This window comes from Lynx canadensis, chromosome C2, assembly GCF_007474595.2.
Source record: "Lynx canadensis isolate LIC74 chromosome C2, mLynCan4.pri.v2, whole genome shotgun sequence".
Taxonomy (NCBI): domain Eukaryota; kingdom Metazoa; phylum Chordata; class Mammalia; order Carnivora; family Felidae; genus Lynx; species Lynx canadensis.
The window spans coordinates 79,324,767-79,349,780 of record NC_044311.2 but is presented as its reverse complement, the minus strand read 5'-3'; the positions used below and the strand labels follow the sequence as shown (position 1 = coordinate 79,349,780).

Below are 25,014 nucleotides of genomic sequence, written 5' to 3'. Positions count from 1 at the left end.
CTCAGCTTCTGACAGTCACAGGAGCACCAAGACTTGCAGGTTTATAGATTCAGAGTTTCAGAGCAGGAAGGTGTCCCAAGCTTATCTGTCTACTTCTGTCATTTTGCAGTTGAAGAAATTGAAACCCAAAGAGACAAAGCCAGTGACAGACCTTCCAGGCCTGGGCTTCTGCCCCAACATTACACTGCCTTCCATACACGGAAAGAAGCATTGAGCATGCATGTGGGTAAATGCCTTCGCTGGTGTTGGTTATTACAAATGACAGAACATCAGGGGCTCCCGGGGGCTCAGTTGGTTAAGTGTCTGACTCTCGGTTTTGGCTCAGGTCATGATCTCACCGCTTGTGACTTTGAGCCCTGCATTCTCTCTCTCTCTCTCTCTCTGCCCCTCCCCTGCTCATTCTGTCTCTTAAAATAAGTAAATAAACTTTAAAAAGTTTTTAAAAAGTGACAGAACATCAGAATCAGAAAAAAAAAAAAAAGAGAAGTGTATGCTCATGGGGGCATCTATTAGTTTGTGTAACTGAGCCTTCAAGGAGGACATATGGCTTTGGCAATATTCTTGGGATCTGTTTTCATTCTCTCCATCACTAAGGGCCTCTTCCTTAATATCCTCTCCATTCTAAGACTTGCTTTTCCCTCAAGAAGGCCATCCAAAGTTTCCAGGGCTAAATCTTTTCATGATCATGTGCCATGGGAAAATATGGAAGTTCTCTGTCTCCACTTTCTCTGCAAAAATCCCAAGGATCACTCTGATTGCGTTTCTTGGAACCATACTCTGCTGTAAGCCCATCATTGGGGCCGGAGATCTCGAAATGCTAACTGATGTAGGCCATGTATTATGTTCCCGGGCAGGGGACAGACGGACCACTTAGACCCTGAGGCCTGAGAGTGGGGTACTACTGGGAAAAGGAAATGGGACTCAGTAGCCAAAAAATAAAAATGTCCTCTGAGCCTCCACAGTGCTCCTAGGTGTGATTATTACTTTGAGTGTGTCTTAGGTTTATCAAATCTTCTTCCCTGAATTGGGAACGCTTTGCTCTCTAGCAAGCTGTGCAATTTCCCAGGTGAAGCCGAAGTATGGGGTTTAGGTAACATGATGCCCTCCTGTTCATCAGCTACCCTGGGTCTTGTTCTGCGTGTGCTTCTCTTAAGTAAAAAATGAGACAAGCGAACAAGTAAAACTCAAAATGAATCAACCAACAAATAAACAAAAACTCAAGAGCCCCATCTTTCTGATTGCTAAGAAAGTCTGACGACACATATTCCAACATAAGGCAGGATTTTCGCAGCTGTCAGAGGAGATTTCTTGGTGTGTGGGAACATGCAAACCACCTCTCTGAGCATCAGTTTGTTCACTGATAAAAGTCAGGGAATGCCTAATACTGGCACAGAGCCAACCACACATGAAGACTTTTGTGACAATGATCGCCCAACCTGGATCAAGGCAATGCACTACCTATCCCCATTGTACAGACAGGAAAGTGAGGCCCAGGGAGGTCAAACAAGCTGACAGAGTCCCCCCAGCTTGTCAGTGGCAGATCTAGGAAGCCCACCAGGCCCTTTGACCCCAGATACTTGTAACTTTCAATATGTCCCGTCTTCTCCGAAGAAAGTGTTAACACTTGAACTCTATTATTTTCTTTTTTAAAGGGAAATACATTTGAAATGCAAATTAACACCAATGTAATTCTAACAGACTGGCAAAAATAAAAAAAAAAATAAAAAATCAACGGTAGCAAGTTTTAGCAATGGTGTAAGAAAATAGGTCCTTTCGTACACCGTTGGTCAGTCTGCAAACCAATACAAATTTGGCAATTGTTTTTTTTTTAATGTTTACTTATTTTTGAGAGAGAGAGAGTGTGCCTATGCATGCAAGTTGGGAAGGGGCAAAGAGAGACGGGACAGAGAATCTGAAGTGGGCTCTGTGCTGACAGCAGCGAGCCCAGATGCGGGGCTTGAAGTCACGAAACATGAGATCATGAGCCTGAGCTGAAGTCAGATGCTAAACCGACTGAGCCACCCAGGCGCCCCGTAATTGTCTTTTATGATGCAATATACAGTGTGTATGTGTGTGTGTGTGTGTTTCTAAAGTGGCACATGCAAATATGTTCATTGTGGCATTGTTTGTAATAAAGGAAAAGATAGAGACTACTAAAGGTCCATTCATAGAGGAATGGCTTAACTGTGGTGTTAGTGATATTCTGAAATACCAGAAGACAGTACATCGACAGCAGCTAACATAGCTAGATCTCCACCATGTGTTAAGTTTAAAAAAAAAAAAAAAAAACGCTGTAGAACAATATATACTACATTAGACCCTGTATATGAGAAACAAAGTGCAAAATGAATGGAGGGATTTCTAATGCGCATATAATTAGTTACGGAGAGTGAGGGGTTAAAATGATATGCTCAGTGCAGAGGGGCAGTCAAGGGGGCACTTGTTTTCAGATTTTTGAATTTTTTGCAATAAAAACATATTCACGTTCCATTTGTGCAATTTAAAACATTAAAACATAAAGTAACATGAGGCTCTTACTAAAACGTGTTAAGTCATTTGGATTAAGAGATGCTCTATTGGTAGCTGAATTTAAAGGGAAAAAGTGCTGATTTCTTCCGCAGTTTTCTTTTCTTTTCTTTAATGTTTAATTTATTTTTTGAGGCAGAGAGAGACAGAGCGTGGGCATGGGAGGGGCAGAGAGAAAGGGAGACACAGAATCTGAAGCAGGCTCCAGGCTCTGAGCTGTCCGCACAGAGCCCGACGCGGGGCTCGAACTCACGGACCGTGAGATCATGACCTGAGACGAAGTCGGACGCTTAACCGACTGAGCCACGCAGGCGCCCCTCTTCTGCAGTTTTCTGATCATACCAAATACTTCTTCAAAGTTCCTCAGTATCAGGTAGCCTTCAACCTCTCGTTAAATGTGTCGATTCACAGAACTTTAATGCTGAAAGGAGGTTAGCGATCACAGGTGTTCACCTGCACGGAGCAAGCCACAGGGGCCTGGAGTCTAGTTACCTCCCTCGTTCTTCTCCAGGTGACCCATCTGGGAGTCAGGTCGGGGCCATGTGCTTGGAACTCCAGCTCTCAAAGCCTCAAGAGAGAGAATCACAATGCTCCTTTCCCTACTTTCTCAGAAGGAGCAAATCTGCCAGTCATCAGGAAATTACGAGGGAGCTGTCGGATGTAACAGGAATGTTGGAGAGGGATAGCCTGGCTTTTGTTTCCATTTTTCGGAACCTCAAAGTTGAAATGTTTTGCCCAAGTCCATGTGGCTGCACGACACCTTTGGCTCAGTCTTTGTCATAGTCCTGGTAACGCTTTGCAATGCTGCCCATATCCCATTGTCCACGAAATGCGGACGTGCCCGTGTTCCTGGCTAGCCGGAGAGTTCGGTAGCGTCTAAGACCAGATCCCAGTCTCCTTCTTAAGCCTGGCACTTCCCTTGCGCCCAGTGGGCCTTCAGGGAATGTGAATTGCACAGGAAACTTTCGGGACTCAGCTTCTTTTTCTCTAAATAAGGACTGTGTGCTGACTTGCTAATATTCTTTTCAGTTGGAAGGAACTGTGATTTTAAGATTTAAGCCCTCACTTCAATGGTACTCCTCCTCTTTAACCAGCTGGTGGACTGCCTCCAACTCCTGCAGAGCTTGGGGATTTCAGCTGGATGAGAAGCTAAAGGACCAGGCAGTCCTTTCTTATGTGGGGGAGAGAGGAGGTTTCTGCAGGAGCTTTAACTGTGATGTCCTTGGCCAATAAGGGCTTGGAAGTAATAACACCTTGTGTTTGTGTAGCCGCTTGCCACTGAGGAGCTCAAAGGGCTCCCCAGACATTATCTCACTCTTTTCTCATTATCATTCCCTGGAATACCTGGCACCAATGGGTTAAGTAGATTTCCCACAACTATCCAGTGGCGGAGTTAGGACCAGGACTCCGATCCCTAGACTTGCAGTCTTCTCATTGTGTCCCGCAGCTCTCGGGATAGAAGATCTGCCTCATGGGGGAGGGAAGATTCACCATCACAGTTGTAAGCTCTGGGACATCTGCTGAAGAGGTCTGGGAGAAAGGACTCCTCTCTCCTGCTCCAGGCTCATGAAGTTGATAATGTGGGGACTGATTACAGAGGGAACTTGGAGCATCCTCCGGGGGAATCTGGCAGTGAATCGGGAGTGAATCCAGAGTGGGATACGAGGGGTCATTGGAAACTCGGTGCAGCGGCCTTCCAGGTTCAGTGGGTATTGTGTTTCAGTAATGCAACATCAGAAAACTTAGTTGGACCATCCAATTCGCTCCTTGATTATTTCCTAAATGATAAACTTAACGTTATGGAAGCTTGGAAAAAGGACCGGCCTTCTAGTCAGGAGATCTGTGTTTCATTCAAGTCTTATGTGTTTCTGGCTCCATGTGCTGTTGGAGAAATTACTTAATCTCTCTGTTCTTCAATTTCCCCATTCATTAAAATGGGTGATACCTCCCTCATCAGTTTATTGTAAAGAACAAATAAGAAACAAGGTAAGCCAGCCATAGTTTTCCAGACATTTGTAATACTTGGTAATGCCAGAGAATCCTCAAAGCCATAGTGATATCCACTTTAGCAAGGAATTGGGGGAAATTAATTTTATATTAAAATAAGCACAAGTTTATTGTCAAGTGGCAAGCTAAAAGTGAATACATTTTATTTTTTAATTTTTTTTAAATTAGAAAAATTTTTTTAAAGTTTATTTCTGAGAGAGAGAGAGAGAGAGAGAGAGAGAGAGAGCATGAGTGGGGGAGGAGCAGAAAGAGGGAGACACAGAATCTGAAGCTGGCTCCAGGCTCCGAGCTGTCGGCACAGAGCCCGACACGGGGCTCGAACTTGTGAACTGCGAGATCATGACCTGAGCCGCAGTCGGACGCTTCACCGACTGAGCCACCCAGGCGCCCCAAAAATGAATACATTTTAGAGATAAATTTCATCTTGACCCAAGGGTAGAGGGGGGCATAACTGACCCTCTATCTCCAAATCCGACAAGATACAATTTCATTTTTCTCTGCCATGGGCTGCTAATAGGAATACTGGGTGGAGAATTTTGAGAAGTGTTTGTCTAAATAGTCCATTCTTTTGATTTTTCTGAGTTATGTCACTGTGTCAGTTTTGGTCAATGAAATGGTATTAGTTCAGCTTCCTGTAGCAATGACTTCACAATTTCTTTTCTAATATCGTGGCCTCAGATTTTATCAAGTGTCAGTATGATACATGATTGCATACAGAATGATTCTGCATTCCCGCAAAATCACTTGAAGATCTGATCTCTCATAAGAGCATGCAGGTGATAAATCTCTTCCTCAAACCTCCTACCTAGCAAAAGGTCACGTCCTCTGAAAAATAGGTATTCGTACTTTGGATCCCCTAATAAAAGCCAGGCAGTCCATCACTTTCCATTTTTGCCATGGCAGTGAGGAGGCTCAGAGCTATTTTATTCTTATATTTAGTAAAAATCATTCATGGCATAATTAACTTCTTTCATTCATACAATGGCAGGTCTGTATATTTAACCATCTGGTGTTTTACTATAAGCCTTCTTCAGTTGTTTTGTTTATTTAGAAAAAGATAGAGTATCAGTGATAAGGAGGCTGATTCTGAGATAGCTGTATTCCAAAGCAAGTGGAAGAGATACTAAGGCTCACATTTAAAACATAAAATCAAATTCCTCCAGAGGTGAGGCCTGAGGCAAGGTTGGGAGGGAGCCTGGTTTGCCTGTCAGCCTGTGAAATGTCCCACTGGACAACTCTTGCCTAGGAAAGGTGGTCGCTGAACCCCCCCCTTCTTCCCACCCCCTCCCCTAAATGGATCCTGTTGTCCTATGGCAGTCAGCCCCCACTCCAGCATTTCTAGGCCAGGTAAGAATACAAATGGAGGCTGCTGGTCCTACCCCCACCTTCCCACTTTCTTCCGTCCTTGGCCTTGCTACACACCGACATTGATGGGCATTGGCTCCCCAAAAGACAAGTATTTTGCAAATTCTTTCACGCAAGTACTTCTGAGAGCAGGGAAGAGTAAGATGTGAAGTCCCCACCCTTGGAACACACCCTAGTCCTAGGGGTGTGCATCTGGGGACAAAGAACCAGGAGAGAGATCAGGAGGGCCTGAAAACAGACATTGGGCCATTTGCCTGGGAAATTTCAGGGTCCCAGGTACCCAGAGTTTGCTCCGGAAGGGGGATATGGGCTCCCGGTACACATGTTCATGGGCCCCATGGACTTCCTGCCCCATGGCGAAGGACTGAGTTGGGCCCCCTTAAGCATGGGTTGTACCTGTTGCCTGGTTATGTTGTTACCTGGCAACCCTCATGCTTAGAGAGACTGCCCTTGGGGCACCTAAGTGGCTCAGTAGGCTGAGCATCTGACTTTGGCCTAGGTTATGATGTCGCCATTCCGGAGTTCAAACCCTGTATCGGGCTCTGTGCTGACAGCTCAGAGCCTGGAGCCTGCTTCAGATTCTGTGTCTCCCTCTCTCTCTCTCTCTCTCTCTCTCTCTCTCTGCCGCTCCCCCACTCTTGCTCTGTCTCTCTCAAAAATAAATAAACATTAAAAAAAAAAAAAGACTGCTTTTATCATCAAACTGATAAAATTGTGTACCCTTCAGTCAAGCTGTCTGGGAGTACTGAGTCTGGGAGCAGATTATGAGCATCAACTGTCTAAATTCTCATTTTACAGATGGAAATATTGAGGACTAGAGAGGCAATTAACTGGTTCGAGCCCTTTAAGTTGCATTCTAAATATTAGTATCAAGTCCTCTAAGGATGGGGGTAGAATAAGGACAGAGATTTATAATATTACAGCATAGCCAGATCCATTGGGTTTAAACATTCCTAGAGGTTACCAGATAAACAAGGTGAGAACAATGAAAGGTAGGAGGGGAAAAAATTCATATCCAACTTCTGTTGTCAGAAAAAGTATTTTTCCCCCTTGGATATACCAGATTCTCTCAAATGTGCTATTGCACAGTGGAGATAAAAATTAATAGCTTTGTTTCCTGTGATCTCTTTATCAGCCAAAGTACAGGACTATGGCTCTCAGTTATTTTAATGGAAAAAACTGAGCTTGTATTATCAGGTGATAAGGCTGTGTCAGGCGTTATTTTATTCTCTTATCTGCCTTGTTCAAGGTGAAGTGTTCTAGCCTTGATGGATGAGCAGGGATACCATGACTGTGATGTTCCCTGCGCCTTGATCTTACTCCACCTTTTAAGATAACTGTGGCAGGTGAGAGAGGACTCCTGGGCCAGATGATTCTGAGCACAGAACTCAGGGAAGACTCTGATGGCTGGAGTCCTTGTCGTAGGACAGGAAGCTTGAGGGCTTTGCAGACTCTGTCACATGGCCTAGGTTACTTGCACGGCAGAATCTTTCATGACTCCTCCAGGAGAATTTATTCAGCAAGCACTAACTGGTGATATCGAATGTTCCCAGTGTAGTGTCGGATAGGGATGGAAAGATGAGTCATGCTGGTCCTCGCTACCCTAGGGAAGCTCATGCCGACAGAGGGTTGCAAGTTTGATCACAGGGGAGGAACGCTTAGTCACATCTTCCTCCTCTGGGCTTCTAGAACACATCTACCTATCTGCACTCTGGCTTTTCTCATGGTGTGTGATCATTTATTTGTCTGCATGTCTGTTTCTTCCCCTACTAGATAGAATGTGTGCTCCTCTGGGGCAGTGACCAGATCTTAGATGGGTTTCAGGTCCATCTTCAGTGCCCAGCTGAAACATAATCCATGTTTGTGCACTAAATTAACGTGTGAGCAAATCCATTCATTAGTCTGTTCATTCATTCATTCATTCATCACCCAATGTGTGCTGCTAATTTCCATTATATAACACTGTCTCCTCCAGTCAGGTCTGTTACTGGTATCAGAGATTTTAAAAAGGAGTAGCTTTGCTGTGCATGTCAGCAGGTGTGGCTTGTGAAGCAGGACAAAGGGACCTCTCATCTCAGGTTAGTCATGCAAAGGCCCCGGGATTTTCATCCTTTGTCGGCCTCAGTGGCAACTCAGATCTGACCATGGACAAGAAAGACTCATGTTATAAAATGAGTGCCAGCCACCAGTGGGTCAGGCTGCGTTCTGCCTGCCCAGGTTCTGCCACTTCTTAGATAGGTGACAGGGGACAGGTTGTTGACACTCTCTGAGTCTGTTACTTCATCTGGAAAATGGAGATAATATAACTCTGTCTTGCCTTTTTCACAGGGTTTTTAAAAGAGTCATATGAAAATGGGTGTGAATAATAAAATGGACCATGGAAAGCAAAGATTATTAGAAAATAAAGCAGCTCCCTCTTCACCCTACCCTAGGGCCCTTCATGTGCTTTGGTAAAAAGCCTTCCCATAGGCGTATACCCTGCCTTCCTTTTTGTATTTAGAATAATTATTTCTTTGATGTATTATGCTCCAAAGACTGTGGAGGAGTGTCCTGGCGAGCAATGGGACCTTAGCCCCAAACTGCCATCATATGATGATGTCCACAATTCACTAGGAGCCCCCATGGAGCTCAGGGAAGAGCACATCCCCAGCTGGGGCTTTTTAATGGGGATTTTACAGTTACTGGCTAAAAAGCCAATGAAACAACCGTCATTGGCTTAAGAGCCAATCAAAGTCCTCTAGGCCCGCATGACTCAGCCCCAGGAGAGGCTCATTCCACGGTAAAATCAAGGGATGTACTGAAGCAAGGCAAGTCACAGGAAGCTCTCTGAGATAAAAGACAGCTTCTATCAAAATTCAATTCCAGACTCCTCTCACTCCTGCTAGGATGGAATTGAAATAATGACGATCTCTCCTTTCGGCCGGTCAAAGTCCTGGAGCCCTGGTCCTGGGAATGACTCTACAGGAGTGATCTTGGACACGTTCTTGACCGATTCAGTTTTTCCATCTCTCATCTGTCAAATGAGCATGCTGATTAATTCCTAAGGTCCCTGCTAGCTTAGAGATTTTGTCGTTCTATGATATCAAACTGTTAGATGATTCCTGGATACTCTGAGGTGAATTAACAGTCATGCAGCACTTGTCCTGTGATTCCCCCAGTGTATCTGACCCCCAGTCTCCACATGAGGCCCCACATATCCATTAGCAGACCCTGGAGGACCAACAGGGAGCAGCCCCACTCCTCTGGGCATGACCCTGCATTAGTATTCACCCCTGTTGGATTTAAGTTGAATGTTGGATTAGGAGGTAGAACGTGGGTTTTAGTCTAGATCAACTGTGACTCCTTCAATCCCTTCAAGGCCCACCTCCAGTAAACTCTCTTTCATGAAGCTCTTCCAGATTTTCATCTAGAAGATTCTGTTCCTCTTCTGTCCTCCTCTTGGTTCTCTTACCAGCTTGCGATGGTGGTGGGGGCTGGCTATCATCTGGCTGCCCATAGATCCTGGGAGAGTTTTGTACATAGTAGGTGCTAATAAACATGAATCAGTGATCTGAGGAATTTGAGGTTGAGATTTGAATTATATATGGGTTTAGATTGTACAGCTATAACAAACACATTTCTATGACCTCCTTGGTGCTTGGTTAATGATTCCCAACCCAGGGATTTCTTTCTTTCTTTCTTTCTTTCTTTCTTTCTTTCTTTCTTTCTTTCTTTCTTTCTTCTTCCTACATTTATCTATTTTTAAGAGAAAAGAGAACATGAGCAGGGGAGGGGCAGAGAGAGTGAGAGAGAAAAAGAGAGAGAGAGAGAGAGAGAGAGAGAGAGAGAATCCCAAGCAGGCTCTGCACCATCAGCGCAGAGCCCAATACAGGGCTAGAACTCACCAACTGGGAGATTATGACCTGAGCTAAAACCAAGAGTTGGAGGCTTAACCAACTGAGCCACTGAGGCACACCATGCCAGCAAAGGATTTCTGGAGCCCAAAGATCTATTTAGGTAGTAATGAGGTAAGCGGGAAGTAGATAGAATTATTTGGTGGTAAGTTACAAAAGCCCAACTCAAACAGGCTAAAGCAAAAAAGGGAGTATTATTGGGGGACAGAGCTTACTTCTGGTTTGACAACCAAAGGGCTTGAGTTGTTGTCACTTCTGTTTCCCATGTCTCATCTTTGCTTCCGTCTGTTTTTGGTCCTGTGCTCAGGCACACTCCACATGGTGGCAATATGGCTGGTCACAACCCCAGAGTAAATGAAAACCCATTTCTTCTCTAAATTTTTCAGAAGAGTGCTGGCCTTATCTGTTAAGGGTCATTATTAGTTAACAGTTCAGGTAGCTGGAGGGCAAGTAGGCTCTGATTGACTTTGGTCCAAGACCATCCCAAGAGCTGGGGGAGGTCTAGGGATTGGGGTTGGAGAGGGTATAGCTAAAGGAAAAGGGGGTGGCACTGTGACCAAAAGAAGGGGGATTGATGTCCATGGAAAACCAACCAAGTGTGTCTTTAAAACATTTTCAGTTTTAAAAAGTCAAACAGGAATAGCCTATTTACTAATGTTAAAACCAAGGAAGCTAATGAATGTGTTCAGTGTCCAGTTTTTGTTTTTTGTTTCTTTTTTTTTTTTTTTTTTTTTGGCCTTGGTCTGAAATTATATCAGCTCAGTTTGAGAACACTGGATATCTCTTGTTGACCAGAAGCTTCTTGCCTCATAAATAATGGAGAGGGTGGTGAATTTCTGATACACTCCATTTAACAATGCTGATTCATTTTAACCTTAATTTTTATGAGATTTTTTTTCTTTGAAACATATTATATTATACATATCATATCATGAGTAATTCTACCTGGGATTGGAAGGCTAGTGTGTGCTCTCAGCAAATAAGAGCTAAATAAACTTGACTGTACTTTTCCAGGCAACGATCATTACTGCCCTACCCTACAAGCGGCTCTCAGCCAATGGGCACTCCCGCTGCACTTTGAGAATTGAAAGTCTTTGGCAACTTGTGTTTTCTTTCCCCAGGACCCTCTCTTCCCACTGTATGTTTTGTGCTCTGGTCAAGAACTTTACCACCTACACCTGAAAGTGTATGGGAGTGAAGCATTGGAGGAAGATGAACAAAGTTGAGTAACTTACTGGAGCTTAAAATGCAAGACTTAAGAGGCCTTCAAGAGAAGGGTCCAGAGTCAAGATGTAGATACAATTAGGCGACTGTGGAAGCTTTTTGACCTTAGGGAGGGTCGGGTGAGTGCACCTGAGCCCAGCAGGGAAGAGCTTGTAATTATAGGTAGGAGAAGCCATGGTCAGGCAAGTCATAGCTTCAGGCTACTGGAAAGAACCAAGAGATCCATTGCCTAGTAGAACCAGAGTTTGGGACCAACCTCTTCCTGGGGCTAAGCTATGACAGTTGTTTCTTCAATTTTGAGGATTTACAAATGTTAAAGAAAAACTTTGTAATTGCTTTATGGAATCATTAGAATAACTCACTCCCTTCAAGTTTTGTTTTTTCTGTGTCAATTTGATTAATGTGGAGCATTATCCTTCACAGTGGGCTTCAGGCGGTGGCTGTGATGGGCTCTAGATCCAAGACGGGAACTGAGGCTTAGAGAACCAAGCACTTCCTAGAATCATTCCTGTCCAAGAATCGACAGACAGCGTGTTGGGGAGGCACCATCACAGGGCCTGCAGTCATGAAGAAGGGAGAAAGTCACACAGGGGGCACTGTGGATGGCTTGTGGTGGGGCCGGGGGTGGGGGACAAGCAGGGAACTCCTGAATCCCTCCACAGTTCACACTGAGCTCAGCGTGAATGAGCACCTGTACTTGAGTTAAACGCTTGTATGAGCAGATGGCCTGTTTGGGATTGCAGAGTAACCAAGAGCAAGGCAGGGACCCAGTCGGTTCCCGAGTCATAGGATCTCTATTGTCTAAACCAGGAAGAGATCCCAGGCATGATTCGTGCGCAGGGTTCTCATTCCACATACGGGGAATTACGGCTCAGAGAAAAGAGGAAGATTTGCCTACAGCTGGCAGAGTTTTGGGATGTTTGTACCACCTCTAGTATCAGGATCCACTAGGAGTGCTGGTTAAAATTTTGATTCTTGGGAGCCATCCCAGACTCACGAGATTAGATGCTCTGGACATAGGCCTGGGAGCCCACATTTTAGAAAGCACACCAGGCAATTCCTAGACACCTCAAGTTTAGTGTCTAGGTTCTGAAGCTGGTCTAAGGTTCTGGTCTAAGGTTCTGAAGCAGATTCGTGGTCGACTTTGAAGATGGGCTCCTGACCACAGGCTCGGCCCTCTCTCTTTGACACCCAAGGCCCCTGGGAGCTGGAGATGTGGGAGAAAGACGGATCCAGAAGGGTGAGTCGGGGAGCTGTGAAGAGTGAGGTTGTGTTTCTAATTCTTCTTGCGATGTGAGAAGGCCGGGATGCCTGTTTGGACTGGATGTAATGAAACTGAACAAATGATTCCTGTCTGCCTGTCAGGCACCAAGATGTTTAAACATATGTGTCTGGAAACTGTGCTGCTCTTTAAATTCCAATTGCTCATCTGACAGATGAAAAAACACACAAGCTTTTTCTGTGTGTCTTCTTTCTGTCTTCTTATGACAATAGTTCTTCTGCAGTCTCCAAAATGTCATGTGTAACAGTTCAACCAATTGGCATGTGCCCCTCCATGGGTTTCACATCTCCAACAAACCTGATGAAACCCCAAGGGTGGGCCTCCAAATCTGACTTACAGGAATCAATGTGAGAAGAACTGGTTATTTGTATTGTTTTTAAAATGATATAGTTCTGGGGCGCCTGGGTGGCGCAGTCGGTTAAGCGTCCGACTTCAGCCAGGTCACGATCTCGCGGTCCGGGAGTTCGAGCCCCGCGTCGGGCTCTGGGCTGATGGCTCAGAGCCTGGAGCCTGTTTCCGATTCTGTGTCTCCCTCTCTCTCTGCCCCTCCCACGTTCATGCTCTGTCTCTCTCTGTCCCCAAAATAAATAAACGTTGAAAAAAAAAATTAAAAAAAAAAATAAATAAAATGATATAGTTCTTTGCTGATAGTTAAAAGAACACTTACCTCTTGTTATAAATTTGTGTGTATTGTCTTCTATTCCATTGTATGAAGGTTTCTTTTAGCATTTTAGGCTGGATTCCTTTGGGGTGTACCAGGACCCCAGTATAACTAGAGGTCAGTGGCTAAAATTTTATTTTTCAATGATAGCCAATAAATAGTTCATCAAGTTACTAATGATGGTTAAACAAAAGAATAAAATAGGTTTTCTCTTTAAAAACTCGGCTTGAACGTATATATTTCTATAAAACATTTGACAGGAATTCAGAACAGGGACCTGATGCTGGCCTTGCTCTAAACATGCTATGTGAACTTGGATAAGGCACCACTTTCTCTGGGCCTCAGTGTCCCCCCATGGAGTAAGAGGGTCAGACAGGTGATTTCTGAAGACCTCTCCAGCACTGAAAGTATCATGGTAAAGTACCAGGAGGTTACGAAATATCCCACAGTGTGGGAGGGAACAAATATGTCATGATTTTGTTCCAATTTAATCTGTTTCACATTTAGTATAGTCCAAACTGTGATAGGTCCTCTGTGGAACATAGATGACTCATTTCCTGTCCTAAGTGGGTCTTCTCTGAGGTGTGGAACAGATTCTTCCTTCAGATATCAAGCCAGCTACAGGGGTCGAATCTGCGGGCCTCTGGGCAAATTCTTCATGCTCTTATCTGTGTCAGATTAAGCCCAATAGTCAGTGCGTGCGTGCGCGTGCACACACACACACACACACTCTCTCTTAAGGACACGACCTTTTAGAAGCGAGATGTTCCTGAAAAGTGTGCCCATCAAGTTTTTATAAACACAGTCACATTTGAGATGAAGTAGAGTTGTTGGCAATTGAAATAAAGACGAGGGTGAAACTTTTTGTAAGGTGACAGATGTCTTTTGTGTAAGTAATTAAGAAGGCTGGAGAAGCCCAGTGTATTTACCACTTCCTCTGGGGAGTCACCTCTGACTATTGTTGATTGCTGGTGCCTTCATTTATCTGCTTTCCCACTAACTCCTGCTCTGCTTTAAGAGCTGGACCCACATGAGAAGGTATATAAAATTACACTCTTAAATCCGCTGATACCTAAAATGTTGGAGCCAAAAGGAAACGTTGGAATGTCAGATCTTCTCATCTCTCCTTTATCATTCATTCCTTTACTTCTTCACTCATTCATTTAAATATCTATTTAATGCCTACTATGTGTCAAGAACTGTGCTAAGCAGAAGACCAAAGTAAGAACAAGGCATAAAAGGCTCCTATTCTCAGAGAATAGGAGTGTGTGGGGAGAAGGGGAAGGCCATGAACAAGTAAACAAAGTTTGTGCTAGTCTATAGGTTAATGGATTGGGGAATTAGAGGTCAGGTGGGGAGAGCTACTTTAGATAGGATGGGACAGGCAGAGAAGATTTCTGTAAGGTGATGACATATAAACAGCCCTCTGAAGAATGAGAAGGAGCTCACCAGGGGAATGCTGAGACACGGAGGGAAGACATAGCCGGCACAGGTGGATGGTGGGGGGAGGGTGAAGAACTTCAAAGCCCTAGAGGTGGGAAAGGTGTACACATGGGGCTGGACAAGAGTTATTGCTGTGGGATGCAGGGAAGTGGATGGCTTAAGATTAATGTTGGAGGTGGGTATACAAGACTTGTGTCTGGATTGCACAAGGGGATTGAGAAGTAGGAAGGAAATCAAGGGTGACTTCTTATCTTTTAGCCCAAGAAGTGGGTGGAAGGTTATTTCTTGAAATGAGGAGAAGGCGAAACGCAACACAGCTTTGGGAGGAAATCCAAGAAACCTATTTTGGATGTAATGGCTTTGATACTCTTATTGGACACTGAAGCAGAGATGTTGGAGAAGGCACTGATTCTTCCTGAGAAACTCTCTAATTGTTTCAAAGGTGTTAGCTTTATCTCCTGACCTAGACCAAAATTCCCCTGAGGGCAGGCATGGCTTATATTTCGTATTTCTTCAGACTCCTTCAGAGAGTTCAAAGTGAAAGGAAAGTAAGAACATTTTCATATTCCCATGTTCCAGAATTAGATAGTGCTGGTGTGCTAAGTGTGCTTATACTGGCTCACAAGAGCCAATTGCTAAAATTTCGGAAATGTCGCGAGCCAGTTGTGAGACTGTCCTTGCATTTGGCCATGGTGGGAGTACTCACACATGGAAGTTGGCAAGTTCTGCAAATCGGAACTTTTTTCTTCAGAGAGCCAGGTTATCAGTAAATCACAGTAAGACCCAGAATCACCAACTCAAGTGCCCCTAGAGGAAAGGAAGTTAACATCTGTAAGTACATATTGAATATATATATTCAGGTTATTATAAAACATTCAGTTCTCCTCTCAGCCTCCCCCATAAACATTTTAAGATTCACAAGGTAGGAAAGCCCTGATGGACATTTTCCTTGAATTCATACAGCCTGGCTAAAGTTAAAGCCAAACATTCACCTCTAATTAGAGAGAGATGTATCCCCTCTGAAAGAGTAAAGCTCTAAGATGTCAGTTGCTGTTGTAAAGATTCCAGTTCAGTGTTGCTAGATCTTATGCTTTTTCAAGAGAAGCCTAAATTTTAATGAGAAACTTCTCAGCTGTTAAAAGTTGACTTAATAAAAAAAAAAAAAAACCACAAAAAACAAATCGACTGTGGACCAAACAAAACACTTGCAAAGTCTTCACTGGGCCCAAGGGCCACCAGTGTGCAATGCTGTTTGAAGTTCTTATAAATGGTCATCTGTCTATGGGAGGGGAGAGGGCTTCCCAGAATATGTCAGAAATCAACTTTCCTGTCAACCCTGGCATGTGGGAGCCACTTCAGATTTATTTAAGAAATATTTTTTGGGTGTCTTGGTGGCTCAGTTGTTTTAAGTGTCTAGCTCTTGATTTCAGCTCAAGTCACGATCTCACGGTTCGTGGGATCGAGCCCCACGGTTCGTGGGATCGGGATTCTCTCTCTCCCTCTTTCTTTGCCCCTCTCCTGCTTGCTCTCACTCTCTTTCTCTCTCGAAAATAAATAAACTTTAAAAAAAAAGGAAAAAAGAAATATTGTTTAAGGTACATGTGTTGTACCCCGGCATTGGTAGAGCAAGTGCACATAGTTTGTGTCTTTCCCACCTGGCCGTGGGCCCCTCTAGGGAAGCACCATGATCATCACATCTTTGGATCCTCTAAGCAGGTAGTACTCAGGACTGCAAATAGGAGCCTGCTATGGAGGGAGCTTGAGAAATATCTTGGCCAGTCTCTTGAGGAAATTGGTGCCCAAAGACCAAAAGTCCCGTGCCCTTGACTTCAGTAGTGAATTAGTGGACTGAGACCGGAATCCAGATCTCTAAATGACAGACACTAGGACTGGAAAGAAATTCTGGTTCTCGGGAAATATTTACTGAATTCATGGGTATGTGAAATAATGATAGAAGAATCTATGGATGTATGAACAAGTGAGTACAGTCTGAATCGACCAACTGGTTTGTAGAATACAGTTCAAAGTAAGAATCGTATGAGTTGGGGCTTGGTTTCAGTTCTTCCAGTAACTACTGTGTTGCCCTTAGGCATGTCCTTTATATTCTCTGGTCATTGACTTTCTTATCCATAAGCTCTCTGGTCTCTTAGTGTTGTTGCAAAAATCATAAGCTAATAGTAATAGTCATAATTATTGAGTGCTGTGTGCCAGCCATTGGGCTAAAAGCTTTACTTAAATTTTGCCAATGCTGGGGCGCCTGGGTGGCGCAGTCGGTTAAGCGTCCGACTTCAGCCAGGTCACGATCTCGCGGTCCGGGAGTTCGAGCCCCGCGTCAGGCTCTGGGCTGATGGCTCAGAGCCTGGAGCCTGTTTCCGATTCTGTGTCTCCCTCTCTCTGCCCCTCCCCCGTTCATGCTCTGTCTCTCTCTGTCCCAAAAATAAATAAACGTTGAAAAAATAAATAAATAAATTTTGCCAATGCTTACACTAGATCTATGAAGTGAGCACTATTTTGTATTACTACTTTGTATTACCTCCATTTCAGAGATGGAGAAACAGATGCACAGCACTATAAGTAACCTGTCCATGTTCATACAAGTTGTAAGTAACCAGTGGATGCACTTTTAAGAGAGGCATTTCAATCTAGAACTGTAATAGCAATAAAAGCGCTATGAAAAATAGAAGGATGACACAAATGTAGGATCAGAACATTTTGGGGAGACTCAGCACTATTTCCTCCCTAAAACTCTTGGAAAGGATGATGCTTGAGGTTGACATTCTTTTCTGTGTTTCACACTGTAGAATTGAATCAATGTGGAGTTTGGATTCAGTGACCTCTGAGGGGCATTTTAGACTAGTTCAGAGATCTGGTGTCTAGCCCTGTTACTTTTTGGGGAGACTTGAGCCAATTCTTTCAGTCTGTGTATAAGACTGACTTGAACACATTGGAAGTTCTTTCATCTGTGAGAGTAAAAGGTTCTATGCAGAATTTAATACAAACCTAACACGAGTCAGGATTCTTTTGGGTTGAAAATTATAGAAACCTACCTCCAACCAGCCTAAAGCAAAGAGGGGGATTATTATTTTAGTAATTGAAAAGCTTATGAGTATTCTTGCTTTAGTCTTGCTTTTATCTAGGGGCTCAGAAAATATCATCAGGTTTCCATCTCTCCAGCTCCCTCCATATATGGGCAGAATAGTCATCTGTAAGACTTACATTCTGTCAGCTAAGTAAACCCAACTGCAGGAAAATAACCATCTGCCTTGGAAGCAGAAAAGTCATGGTGAGGCATTACATTGACTTGCTTTTGTCTCATATTTACCTTTATGGTGGTCTTCATCTTCCTGGGACATGGAGACAAGTCCCGGGACATATATTTGCCTCTTTAGCTATGTGGGAAGAGTGTCTTGTGCAGAATACATGGGATGGGTTTCCCACTGAATAAGAACTTTCTGTAAGAGAAGAAAGAGAGCAGGTGCCAGGCAAGTAGAAACACAGAAGTTGACTCCAACCAGCTTCACCTCCCACTTAAAAGGAAGACTGACAGCATGGGCATCCTGGCTCTGAACCTTCAGCTCAGAATCACAAGCTGTGTTGTCGTTGCTTCTCAGTATTAGAAACACGCCTTGTCTCTTGGAAAATTTCCTCCATCTTCAGGGACATTTGGACTCAAACAGGGACATCAGTGAATGTCATGGAGTCATTATTTTGCCTTGTGGTTACAGCTCCTCAGAGAAATATATGCAGCGATGATCTCAACACAGGTAATAAATTAGGAAATAAATGATCAGGCTGGGGCAAAGTTTGTCAGAGCTGTATTAATTTATGAGGACTCCACCAATTAGGCAACTTGGCTAATGCCTCTGATTTAAACTGAATACCCCTGGTTTGTACTGGAGAGGGCTACCTGCCCCTTTGCCTCTTTTAGCTGGCACAAGTAGTTACTTGTGCTAATCAGCACTGAGGGAAAGGGGCAGAGGGCAAAGAGACAGGAAATACCCACCAGCAAGTGATGACAAAACCTTTCCTGTGCAGTGACTCCTACGAGGCTAATGGACAGAAAAGAATTTGATCAGCCCTCCACTCAAAAGCATCTACATTTATGGTTTGGGGACTCATAGCTTGCTAGAGCTTGAAGAATGTTTACACATTACCTAAAACTCTTTTACTTCACAGCTGAAGAACTGAGGCCCGGGGAGGGGAAATAACTTGGTCAAGGTAGTGCTGCAAAGTAGGAGCTAAACTGGAATTCAGACCCAACGGTGCTTATTCATTTTCCAGGCACTCATTCCTGCATGGCAAGTTCCCTTTGGTTTTGCTCTCAGGACTCTGGTAAACAATTTGAATTATGGAAGCTTTGCCCATGAGGAAGCTTCATTTCATTTGCTCTTACCTGCAAAGAAGAGAAGAAGTAGCTAGTGCAATGCCCGAGACTTAAATATTCTTAACTCTCACTTCTTCAAGCTGGAGGGGCAAAGGGATAGCTAGGGACTAGGGACTCCTCAACATTAGAAAATCCAAAGGGGATTCATGAGTTTCTGAAAGGCAGTGAAGGGAGGTAAGTTATGTTTACTTCCCTAAGTATATTTGTGTTTAGTTAGCGTTTAAAGAATGCTAAAGGAGGGGTTTAGGGATCTAAATTCCACTCGGATGTGGGTCTTGATGGGTAATCTCAGCAACCTATTCTCTCTGGGTTTTGGAATTCTCATTTGTAGATGTAGCTGATTCTTTAAGACCCTGGGCAACCTCAAGCTTTAGGGTGTTGGGGGAGGGGTGGTCTAAAATTTTTGCTGCGTTTCGAGCATCATTGTTATAGATAGAGAAGGAACTTTTTAGATGGAAGGTGGCCAACCTGAAGCCAGTCTGTGTTTGCAAATTAACCATCCTCTTTGTTAACCTGGCCCAGTGGAACAAGTACAGGGCTGAGAGTCCAGGACTCAGCTGTGCCTCCCTTTGCCCCATAACCTTGAGCAAATCCTTGACTTTCTCTAGGGCTCTTTTTAAAAGTGGGATTGACGTCTTTGCATGCTTGTCTCATAAGGCTGTTGCATGGAGATAAAGGATATAGTAATACTGAGTTTGCCCTTGGTGACTGAGAACAATGTAAAAACAAGCTGTAGAACTAGTCAGAAGTTCAATGTAGCCGAGACAACACCAAGGGTACCGAAATTGCTTTTTCTCAAGGGCACGTGTTTTCCCAATAGTACTGCAAGTTGAAGCAAGGCTTAATAAAATAGCCATATACCCAGTTTGCCTGGGGTAGTCCTATTTGCTGTGGTCATCCTGGTATAATTATTGATAATGCACTTTTTTCACTTTCAAAAGTGTCTCATTCTATCCAACCTCTTCATTTTACCTACTGGAGGTAGGCAAGGCTCAGAGAGTGGAGGCTCAGAGAAGAGAAATGACTTCCTCAATTCAGCCAGGGTTTGCCCAGAGCCTAGACTCTGCAAACCCCTTCTCTTTGTACCGGGGACGAAAGGGGAGGGGAATACAGAGTGAGAGAATGACTCCCTTTGTGTGCTTTCCAGATTCTTGAAGCAACTTCTTAGCAGGAACAGCCCCACCTCTCTCTTGATTTCCTGGAAAGTGATCTGCAATACTGTACCTGCCATGCCTCTGAGGGAGCTGGGGGGGGGGGCGCCGGGGGGGGATGGAACAAACATAACAGGATCCTGGAAAAGGAAGTTTTTATTCTCTTCTCTACACATAAGAACGACCCCAAGGGGAGAACCGCTGCTTATTAACAACTGGCCCTTATTTAGGCACGTAGGTTTTTTTCTGTTGCTATCATTCATAAAGCACTTTCTGGGGTTTTGTTTTTTTTTTTGATGTTTATTTATTTTTGAGAGAGAGACAGACAGACAGACAGAGCACAAGCAGAGGAGGGGCAGAGAGACAGAGCGAGACACAGAATCTGAAGCAGGCTCCGGGCTCTGAGCTATCAGCACAGCCTGACGTGGGGCTCGAACTCATGAACTGCAAGATCATAACCTGAGCCGAAGTCAGATGCTTAGCCGACTGAGCTACCCAGGCGCCCCTCATAAAGCACTTTCATATTCATAATCTTAATTGATCTAATTCTCACTGCCTTTGGAAATGATCTTGGAGGCATCATGAGTCTCATTTTGTAGTGAGAAAACTAAGACCTATGGAGGCAGCTGGCTTTCTTTAGGTTTTGTACTATGTACAGTTGGGAACAGAGCTTGGTTTCCTGTCTCCTGGCCCAGTATTCCTTCTACCCCTTGCTCCTGGCAGCGTCTACCCTTAGGCATCTTCTAGGAGGAACCTCATTATAGCGAGGTTTTTTTTTAGTATTCAAGAAACTAAATCCTCTTGGATGAGCCCAGGGCAGATCCACCTTAAATCCTGAATTTGGCTCTGTGTCAAACGGTGTTAGAACACAGTTTGTGATCAACTGTGGGCTTCGTTCTACAAACATCATTTGTGAGAAATTGAGTGTGTGGATGGAGAACAGGGTATTTCATCCTGGGATAAGATTTTTCTCTTTAAAATTGTTGCTAAGATCATGGGGGAATAGAGTCTCACTACAGTACTTAACTCTGCTGTGCTTGCAAATCACTGACCCGACAATTTGCAGAATCCCCATTTCAGAAAGATTTGTTCTGGTTCAGACTGAAGTTCTTTATTTGAAACTCGACACGTCCCAGACTTATAAGAACTCAGCTTAACACGATTTGCAGCTTCCTCCATCATCTGTCTGCCCTAAGTAGGCTGTGATGCAGGGGCAAGGGCTTTGGTGGACAAGAGGGACCCCAGGTGTGGTCTTGATCATGCGTGTGGCTCAGTTGATGGTCAGGAAAGCGACTTTCCTTTTAAGGAGCTCAGTTTCCTCAGCTGTCGAATGTTGAGATTGGATTAATCAGTGCACTTCCAACTTCTAAAGCCCCTGGATACTTTTTTTCTGAGAAAGTTACGGGGACCTTGCCTGTATAAATGGTGGAAGAGGTGGGGCTGAGGGCTCGGATCCCCTTCATTCAATCCATTCGTGTGGCCTGGTGACTTCGGCACGGATGTCAGTGTAGAAACCATTGGATAATTTCCGAAGGCCCTTTTAGCCCTGACACTGGCACCAAAAGAGCAGTACCGTCTTAGTGACAGATGTCAAGCCCCTGAGGAGTTGCAGTGAGCACGGAATTCATGATGCGGAACGAGGTAGACAGGGAAAGGGGTTGTGATGGCATAATAAAGAGGAGAGTTGGGGGTGGACGTACATGATACAGGTGCCCTGTCCTCTCTAGTTTACAAAGTACTTGCGCATCCGTTGTCTCTTTCGAGCTTGCCCAACACCAGGCATTCAGGTGTTTACCCAAAGATCTGGCCTGCAGCACCGATCAGGTGCCTGGTTCGGGGCAGAGCTCAGGAACACAAAGACGAACAGGAGACCTTTTCAGCCTCGAGGTGCTCATCATCCATAAAGGAAAAGGCAGGTACACGAGTACTGTAATTGCCAAACAGAAAGGCTCTGAGAGAGGTGCACGCGAACGCTGAGGAGAGGAGAGAAAGACACGACTCGCTTTTCCTGGGGAAGGAGGACTGGGGTCATTCCCTGTGCACCAAGCTCTGACCTCCTGAGAAAACATGGCGCACAGCAGGGGTAGGGGAGGAGTCCGGAGGGCCTGGCCCTGGGGTAGCAGAGGTGAAGCTGGAAGGCAGTCTGGCTCGGCAGGGCTTTGAATGCAATGCAAAGAATTTAGACCCTGTGGCAGTTAGCATCTCTGTTTTCCAGATGAGGAAACAGGCTCACCGAAGTCAGGACCTTGGCTTTAGCCACACGCCGGGGTGAGGGAACTGCGGGGCCGACCAAGGCCTGCGTCCTTCCGGTTGCTCCGTCTGCTACCCTGTGCTGCCTCCAGCAGGCCTGAGCTGAGGCAGGCCCTGCGTGGGAGAGGCCTTGGGGCTGTTTATCCCGTTTGGTGGGACTGGCTCTGGCAGGCCACGGAGGTGGGTGGGGTGGGGGCTGAGGAGGGGAGGAGGGGCCTGACAACAAGGGCTACATTCAAGGCCTGCACTGGAGCCGGCCGAGGAGAATGGAAAGCTACAGTCTGTCGGAGCGTCCAGCCTTGGCAAGGCGGTCGGGGCCTTATAAGGAAATGTTGTTCTCTGTGAGCCAGTGGGGCTGGGACGGAGCCCTGTGCCCACAGGACAGAGCTGCCCTTGTGGCGGTAGGGCTTGGGGGTGCCACCCGCCCCTGCGCTGGGAGCCGGGGCTCTCAATGGGCCACTTCTGCGGGCTCAGCATTCCCTCGCAGCCCCCGGTGCGTGCGGCCCCCACCCCCTCCATGCCCTCCCACTCCCCCCTGCCCTGGGCTGATTGGAGGAAAGGAAAAAAACAAAACAAAACAAAGACTTGGCCAGATCCCAGGCCTCGTTGCTGTTTGATGCCGAATTACCCAGAAAGCAGGCTCAAGGCGAATTCTGTCTCTTTTCCCTGAAGGATGCTTGAGTAAAGGGATCCCTCTTTGCCCTCCTTCCCTACTGCTGCACCCTCGTCCGTCTCCTCCTCCTTGTGACCGCAGAACGCCCAGGCCGGGCCCTGTCCTGTGCAGAAAGGCAGGATCCGAGACAGTGGGGAGGAGGAAGCCTTGTGTGGGGCCTTTTTCACGTCCCCACCGGAGGGCACGAGACTCTGGGACACTCCTAGGAGAAGGGCGACTCCCTTCAGAACACCTTACCTGTGCCCAGCAGGCCAGAGGGCCTGAGAGATACAGGAGGGCCAGAGGAAAAACACAGCCGGCCCAGAAAGCAACAACAGAACAGACTGTCAGCATTAGTCAGCTCCTGGAAGGAGTGCCTTGCCACAGTGTGCCGTGAGGGCTGATTTAAAGCATCGATCGCTACGGGATCTCCCTGAACCTGAGATTATGATAGGAGCAGAAAAAGATGCTTAGGGTGGCCTTTAGCTATGCCTATTTGGAGACTGGTAGACACAGGAAACCCTGGAGTCGCAAGGAAGCAGGTCAGCCAGCCCAGCTCTCCACCTCGAACAAACGTGGCAGAACTGGAGCCAGTCTGTGCTCTCCTAGTGACCGCGAACTTGGTCCCTTGAGTCGGTCTCCAGTATTGACAGGTGACGCCCTGTGTGTCAGCCATGAGGCGCCACCCCGAAGGCAGGCTCTGAGAAGCACACAAGGAACTAAATGCAAAGGAGGAAACGGCAGAAACACAGAGAAGAGGCTCCTCCGGAGGGGAAGAGAGGGAGCTTGCTCTTGACCAGATGCACAGAGCAGTGGACAAGAAAGGGTCTTGCCAAAGGGATGGAGAGATGGCATGTGGGGTGAAGAAAGGCTGAGCTCACAGAGTGACCTCTGAGAGCTGGAAAGGTGGGGAAGTGGCTCCCGGGGGACAGGTGACACCAGCCAGCCCAGGATGGTGGGAAAGTTAGGGGCTTGCTGGGTGGTGGAGAGGCGGGCGGGCATGGGAGGTGTGTAAGGCTGGCGGAGGAGGGAGCTATGGTCGGAAGACAGGTGAGCAGTTTGAAGGCCCTGGATGCCAGAGGGAAGAGGAGATTCTAGTAAAAGACGGCCAGGAGCCACTGGAGGTCTGAGCATCGGGGAGCTGTGGCCAGCGCAGTGATTCAGGCAACACGACGTGACAGCACCTGCAGGAATAACGGAGGGAGAGGCGTCCTTTTCCAGCTTCACTGCCTGGAAAGTGCTCCTTCCCCAAACAGAGCTCTGGGGGTCATATTCCCCCGCCCGGGGTCTCTGGACGCCCAGCTGGACCCCAGGATTTCAGGTGCTGTGGGAACAGCCAGTGACCGTTTCCCCCCGGGGACGATTAGGCCTGGCCGCTTTGGTTCATTTCTCCTTTTGAGTTGGCGCGTTTTGTACACAAAGTCATTCTGTTCAGATGCAGTTAAGAAACCCAGTCTTCCGTCTTTTTTGGCAGAAGGTTATGAAAAAGGACCCTGGGTCAAAGGGCAAAGACACAGGGATGCCATCTCCTCTCCGAGAGCCTGCCCCTCTTTGGGCATCCGCTGGTCTCACACCTGTGCTTGTCACAACCCCGAGAACAGACAGGGTGGTCTCCTCCCTGTTCTCCAAGGAGCTCCTTGGGGCTCTGGCCCTGGGGTCCGGTCACTCAGGCCACACAGGCTCCGAAGCAGGACTATGAAGGGGCCTGAGCTTGCTCCTCGAGCCCGGTTCCCGCCTCGTGGTGGTCACGAGTCTGAACTAGAGCAGCTGATGCTCTGAATCTCGGTAGCTTCCCACCAAGTTTTCCTTTACTCCGCAAGGTGGATGCAGACCCCTGAGGCCACAGAGATACAGTGCCAGTCATGGAACTGGCCGCTGTCTTGACTCTCCAGTAGGTAGGGTTCATTTTGAATTTGTGTGCAGTGAGCATGAATTGATTGCTTCCCTTTTAAGGGCACACGTGAGCATTTGATGGTGAGATACTTTCTTGACTCTAAAAAGTGAATTTCAAACAACAAACCTGGATGACGGGGAGGGTCCTATGACACAAGGCAGGACTCTTCCTCTACCTTTTAATATTTACCACCAGCACTTAAATCATCCGCTAGGCTCAGTCGTCGATTCAGAGAAATGCTGTGAGCAAATTTCCTTGGTAGAGTTTCTTTTCATTTAATTA

General features: G+C 45.9%; 1 long non-coding RNA gene across 2 annotated transcripts in view; it reads right to left on the bottom strand.

The window, feature by feature from the left end:
* Positions 1–2,802: 2,802 nt before the first annotated feature.
* Positions 2,803–25,014, bottom strand: part of LOC115522989 — a 47,835-nt gene continuing 25,623 nt past the window's right edge. For both annotated transcript variants that reach the window (XR_003971599.2, XR_003971598.2), the window contains 4 exons: positions 18,556–18,794; positions 17,724–17,853; positions 15,108–15,208; positions 2,803–4,304 (listed from right to left, as the gene is read on the bottom strand). This is a non-coding gene — a long non-coding RNA (uncharacterized LOC115522989). The remainder of the gene's footprint in view (positions 4,305–15,107; positions 15,209–17,723; positions 17,854–18,555; positions 18,795–25,014) is intronic.